This window comes from Mixophyes fleayi, chromosome 1 (assembly GCF_038048845.1).
Source record: "Mixophyes fleayi isolate aMixFle1 chromosome 1, aMixFle1.hap1, whole genome shotgun sequence".
Classification (NCBI taxonomy): domain Eukaryota; kingdom Metazoa; phylum Chordata; class Amphibia; order Anura; family Limnodynastidae; genus Mixophyes; species Mixophyes fleayi.
Window position 1 is genome coordinate 26,045,657 of NC_134402.1, and position 7,232 is coordinate 26,052,888.

Sequence of the window (7,232 nt, forward strand, 5' to 3'; positions counted from 1 at the left end):
TTCTTACTTAAGTCTCCTGTACAACAATGCAAGGGGTGAAAATTAGTTTTATATTTTGCACATAAGTTAAATACTCTCTGTTTCTTCATGTAGCACACAAATATCAAATATAAATTTCAGTGTACAAATAAGGTATCAAGTATTTGTGTGTTACATGGACAATTCCATCTTGCACCACTTTTCTTCTCTGCCACTGCTGTGTGGCAATGTTTCCTAGATGTGCTATGAACTGCCGTGTGTTTGAGTAATTGCTCTGTCGCTTAGCATCCAGTCAGCTCGCTGCAGTCTTTGGCCGAAACTGGATGAAGCTAATATTGTGACCTGTGAGGTGGTGAAAATTGACTGGAAATGACTGCAAATTCGTGTTATTGAGGTTAATAATAATGTAGGAACAAAAAAGAGCCAATTTTTGTCACGTTAGTGTATTTGAGCAATTTTTCAAAAAATTACACATCCAAAACCAAAACACGGGGGTCAGTGAACATCTCTAATTTAATGCTTCTTATTACCCACATACAATTGACCTTCACATCTCCTCTATTTGCACGCTGACATTTCACCTGCTCATCATTACCTGGTGAAGCTGACACAAAGGTCACATTTGTTTACCAGTTCTGTAAATCAATGTGTCTGCCCATACAACTTGAAGGGAGATTAACACTGATTACTGTATCTTGGCAGCTGACAGTGACAGACATGCTGGGAAACTACTGAAGATTGATTTATAAATTGTCAACAAAAACAACGGCAATTACAAATATGCAGAGACATTTGTACATCTGTGCAAAACAAAATGCCCATATATTAGTAAACAGTGTAGATTCCTCAATGTCTCAAATTGAATACTACAGGGGAACGGATATACTAGATTCTGTTTATGTTATATCTGTGTACAGAAATATATTAAAGTAATAAAATGTCAAGCAGGCAGATAGTGATTATGTTCTGACTGCATTTACATGCCTCATAAATATTTAGTCAATTAGAAGTTTGTGGAGTTCAGACATAGGCTGGGTACATACTACAGGTTTTTCACCCAATTGTCGTGCCAATTGTCACAAGTCACGGCGGTGCCTCAAGCCGGGACGCGGCTGGAGAGTATCATCATCACCATCATCATTTATTTATATAGCACCACTAATGCCGCAGCGCTGTACAGAGAACTCATTCACTGGGGTCATGAGTTTGATTCCCGACCATGGTCTTATCTGTGTGGCGTTTGTATATTCTCCCTGTGTTTGCGTGGGTTTCCTCCAGGTGCTCCGGTTTCCTCCCACACTCCAAAAACATACTAGTAGGTTAATTGGCTGCTATAAAAATTTACCCTAGTTTCTCCCTGTCTGTCTGTCTGTCTGTGTGTCTATATTAGGGAATTTAGACTGTAAGCTCCAATGGGGCAAGGACTGAGGTGAATGAGTTCTCTGTACAGCGCTGCGGAATTAGTGGCGCTATACCCAGAGATTCATGGCGGCTTGAGGCACCGCCGAGGCTCGTGACACCAATCACACAATAAACCACCGTTCAGCGCGATGTTATTTGTGTGTCTATAAACGATGGAACCATGTCTTTTAATCCTGCAGTGTGGATGTAGTCACATCTATCTGCCCGATACTTTCTCCAACTGCAGCGCCTTTCTGGGCGTGAAAATTTAAATTTATGATGCTGTGTCTTACGTCCCCCACGTGGTGCATGGTCCAAACATGAAGCGCATGGAAATAGTGATGTTTTAATGGCAAATCAATAATAAACCTTTTTACATGCTCCATGTGTCATCTAAGGGTTCATGTATACAAGTGTATACAACATGAATAGTTCACACATGTGAAAATACATATGGGGGGAATTCATTTTTGACCCGCTAGAGCGACCGTTTTTAGTTAACGCCGCAAAAAAATGTTCAAATATTCAAACGTTGCCCCTGCGTGCCAACGATAGGTCAAAGCGAGTTTTTTTATGGGAGTTTAACGCGGCCATCTTGAATATAAAAAATAGCGCTGCCGCCAGCAAACTGTCATTTGGTGATAGCTGTTGACTGGTTTGGTGACTGCATAGCATCTGGCTTGTACGTTTTCTTCATTGCATTGAATTGGCATACATTAGCATTACATATCAGATTGGGCAAGATAATAAATTTCTTAACCTAGTGCAAGATAATTGTACAGTTGTAGTATAGGGTAGGTTTTTGTATGGCAGATAGGCCAACCAAGGTAATATATTTATCAACCTAGGGCCTGATTCATTAAAGATCTTAACTTGAGAAACTTCTTATTTCAGTTTCCTGGACAAAAACATATTACAATGCAAGGGGTGCAAATTAGTTTTCTGTTTTGCACATAAGTTAAATACTGACTGTTTTTTCATGTAGCACACAAATATCAACTTTAAATTTCAGTGTACAAATAAGCTATCAAGTATTTATGTGCTACATGACAAAACAGTCAGTATTTAACATATGTGCAAAACAAAATACTAATTTGCACCCCTCGCATTGTAACATGGTTTTGTCCAGGAGACTGAAATAAGAAGTTTCTCAAATTAAGATCCTCAATGAATCAGGCTCTTAGTGTCAAATAATGTTTTTACATTATAGTATAGGATTGTATTTTTTTATTGCAGATGGGTCAAAGTAATACATTTCGTAACCTAGTGCAAAATAATAGTACCATTGTAGTATAGGATAGGTTTTAATATTGCAGATTAGGTAACATAATTTATTTCTTAACCTACTTCAAAATAATTTTAGCATTATAATATAGGACAGGTATTTATATTAAAACAACACATTATTTATTTAGCTATTTATTTTATTTTTAAGCTAAATCATTAAAATTACCTCTTCTAACAGGACACCCAAGAGGCATCAAGTGGTAGTAGTGGACAGGAATGGTCATTGAATCTTGAACAGCGTTGAGAAGAGCGAAGAAGACAACAATTCGTGAGCAGCAATCAATCATTTACAACAGCAGGAACATCAGGAAGATGACAAATAGGAAAGTGACGATGAAAGGACAGCAGCATCAAGGTCCACGGAGGAGGAGAATGATGTTCTTGGCAATCCGGTACTACAGCACTACGAAACACTCAAGGCTGCAAACCCTCAAAAAACCTCCACAAACTGAAATCCAAAATTTGGAGCCGGATTGCATCAAAAGTGACATCTGTCAAAGTTCGCCCCAGAACTGTCGAACTATGTCAGAAGCGCTTTCGGGACTTTAAGCGCACCACCAAAGCAAAGATGGCAACAGTACCAAGACATGCCAGAGGCACTGGTGGTGGCAAGCCACTGCGGATCCGATTCAAACCGTGGGAGGAGAAAATGTGTCAGCATCTCAGTTCTGATCTTGTGGAGGGAGTGGAAGGGACAGTGGACACCCTGGAATCCTCCACTTTCATGCAACAAAGTATATTTTATTTAACAAGTATTTAAATTTTCTTTTAGTATTTTGTTATATGTTAAAAAAATATATGTTTTTTCATTCAAAACAAAAGCAGAAGAACCAGCTCGCCCCAGAAGAGATGCAAGGCAACCAGTACCTGGAAAGAGAAGAGGCAAATCTGGAGGTAATTTTAAAACCTAAAATGTAAAAAAAAATATTTAACTGTTATTAGCAGTAAAGAAAATGCAAAGAGTGCTTAAAATTTATTTCACAATATAAGGTTTAGATTTTCGATTGCCTTTCATGTCAATATTTGTTCCTAGGTAATGATGTCTAATTTGTGTTTTATATTTATGTTAGATTTGGCTTCTTCTCGAGGACAGAAGGGCCAGAGGAGTGGAGAAGGTCAAGATATGATCCTAAAACTTTTCAACAATATTATATGACATAATACACGATAGTCATTTATGGAATTGCTAACTTAGATTTAATTTTTTGAAAAATAAATAGTATTCCCATATATCTTTTTCTTAACAGTGTTTTTCAAAATAAAATGTTTCTTTAAAAAAAGGTAATATGCAATGAAAATAAGCAATGTCCCTGACACTCCTGGCCATAGGTAGCCCAACATGTATTTGTGCACTGTTTTTTCATGTAAAATAATTGTTTTTCAAAAGAAAACTGATAATCAACACAACAATAGGTAAAGACACCTTTGGCATAGTGTAGCTAAAATGTATTAGCACATTTTTATTTTTTTTATTAAACAGTTAGTAAACAAGCTGATCTGCTAATTAACACAACAATAACACCACAGACTCCTGGCCATAATTACCTTTTATATCCTTTTAACCAATTAGTGAACATGTGAAATGATAATAATATGTAAAATGTAGAAAAATGTATTTGCTCCCAAAATGCATATATGAATATCAAGATATAGATAATATTTATGTATTGGATGCCATATGTACCAACAAAGATACATAACTCATCAGCAGCAACATTTCTTCCTATAGCACCAATATATTATGTTGCGCTTTACAACACTTTAAAAATACAATAATAAACCCACTGGTGCGACCATGGCCTTATCTGTGTGGAGTTTGTATGTTTCCCCGTGTTTGAGTGGGTTTCCTCCGGGTGCTCCGGTTTCCTCCCACACTCCAAAAACTTACTAGTAGGTTAATTGGCTGCTATCAAAATTGACCCTAGTCTGTGTGTCTGTGTGTGTGTCTGTGTGTGTATGTGTGTGTGTTAGGGAATTTAGACTGTAAGCTCCAATGGGGCAGGGACTGATGTGAATGAGTTCTCTGTACAGCGGTGCGGAATCAGTGGTGCTATATAAATGAATGGTGATGATATATATATATATATATATATATATATATATATATATATATATGTTATGATATAACTGTGCAAGAAGAGATATAACTATGCAAGAAGTATGTTTGTATACACCTATTACATGTAGCTTATTCAATAAAGAAGTATATCTGGGCAGCACAGTGGCTCAGTGGTTAGCACTCCTGCCTTACAGCACTGAGGTCATGAGTTCGATTCCCGACCATGGGTTTATCTGTGTGAAGTTTGTATGTTCACCCCGTGCATGGGTTTCTTCTGGGTGCTCTGGTTTCCTCCCACATTCCAAAAACATACTAGTAGGCTATTTGACTGCTATCAAATTGACCCTAGTCTCTGTGTCTGTCTGTGTGTGTGTGTTAGGGAATTTAGACTGTAAGCTCCAATGGGGCAGGGACTGATGTGAGTGAGTTCTCTGTACAGCGCTATGGAATTAGTGGCGCTATATAAATAAATGGAGATGATGATATCTAAGTTCATCACATTTGTGTCATTGATGGAAAGGTTATTTGTATTGTTGTTAAGTATAAATGGTAAATTTTGATTTATGTATACTGATAGCTTAAAATTTTACCTATTAATAGAAAATAATATCGCTGTTAATCTATTTTTTTTAGGTAGTAAATGGAGCTTTTTTTGGGATGGATATTTCGCTATATCTATATTGTAATAAAAATAAAATAAGTGTTATTAATTTTGTATTTTTTTTGTTTTATTTATTGTTTTTTTGTAAAAAATATTTGGATTAGATGTGACATTAGAAACAACAAACCAGGACGCAGTGGAAGTGTAAAACAATTGTTTTTCAAAAGAAAACTGATAATCAACAAAACAATACCACCTCAGACTCCTGGAAACCATCATCACAGTGTCAGAAGAGGAAGAAGGCTGTTCGTGAAGGAAGTAATACTAAAGAAACTGGATCTTGCAAGTTTTTGTTTCAGGTTATATGAATATATATATTTGTCCTTTCTTAAGTATTATTAAGTATTCTTATTTTGTCCTTTCTTAAGTAAAATTATATTATTTATAAATTTAAACATATATTTGACATTATTATTATTATTAATTTTTATTTATAGGGCGCCACCAGGTGTCCATAGCGCCGTACAGGGACAAACAAAATTACAATACGAGGTGAGACAGCACAGTACAGTAAACAGTAAGCACAGTAACTCAGTGAGCTCAAAGCACAGCTAGGGTAGGGGGAGGGGAGACGGGAGGGTCCGCATACAACGGAGCCCAAGAGGGAGGGCACGGATGACAGGGAAACTCCCAGAGGGGAGAGGAGGGAGCTAGAGGGGACGGGGAGGAAGAGGGTCCTCGAGGAGGAGGGCTAGGTAGCTGGAGATCAGAGTAAAAGTGGTGAAGACAGGTGGAGAGATGACCCTGCTCAAAGGAGCGTACAATCTAAGGGACATCTTGACAAATGTTTAAACAATGTTCGTGTTAATAATGTATGCTCTTAATTTTATTTTTTTTACATTCATTTTAGCTAAACAAGATATATCGCTGACCAGACCCATGATGGACAGAAAGATAGAAGATACCATCAACCCCTTGAAATCATACATTGTTACCGCAAAGGTATTTTGGCTTAAAGGAATATCTCTATCTATCTATCTATCTATCTATACATAGCTATACATATATGTAGAAATATATATATATATATACATGCAAGACAGAGATTTTGGTTAATTAAATATTGTCAATCATTTATGTCATTAGACACAAGAAGAGGGGAAATGAGAAGAAAATCTGAACACATTCTGAAAGAACATACAGACAAATTTACTCAGTTTGTTTCAGTTTATTCCTGGCATTTATACATGTGTATCTTCAAGATATTATTTGCTTTGTCAAAAAAAGGTATGTTCCCATAAGGGAAGGGTATGATGTGACCAATGTTTCATGATCTATAAATGATTATCTTTGAGTCCGAAGCTGATCCTTCCTTTTTATTAAAAATTAAAAATTGAAAAATACCAAAACAGTTTTCACATGGCCATTTTTATTTGTGTTACAATAAGACCGACTATCAAGTTCATCCTTTATGGAAAAAATCCTTGAACACAGCATTGGAGGCGTGTTACAATTGAAGGTAAAAATTCTGTAAAGTGTTATGTATTACAAATAAAGATATCCATACATATGTAATGCCACTACCAGATGTAAATGCATAGGATACCTAGCAACTTCAAAATTAAGTTTTAATACAAAAGATATGTGAAAACAACAATGTGCACATTTCTTTTTTAAAAAAAAATAACTTTTTTGGGTACATATTAGTTGTTTGACCAAAAAATGTATGGAATTATATCAATCACAAAAGCTTAATAACCAACAATAATTTATTACAAATACTCATCTAATAAGTCCTCCAGATTGTAATGATTGCTATAAAATTGTTAAATCAGCGCAGCTTTAACTTTTTCTGCTTTTTCTTTTTTACAGATATCATAAAAGAATACGTAGATGTCACTGCCA

General features: G+C 36.1%; 1 long non-coding RNA gene across 1 annotated transcript; it reads left to right on the forward strand.

Moving 5' to 3' along the window:
* Window positions 1-6,075: 6,075 nt before the first annotated feature.
* Window positions 6,076-6,932, forward strand: LOC142104044 (uncharacterized). Its single transcript, XR_012679503.1, has 3 exons — window positions 6,076-6,329; window positions 6,474-6,614; window positions 6,776-6,932. It is a non-coding gene; the product is annotated as an uncharacterized LOC142104044 (long non-coding RNA).
* The last annotated feature ends 300 nt before the right edge of the window (window positions 6,933-7,232 follow it).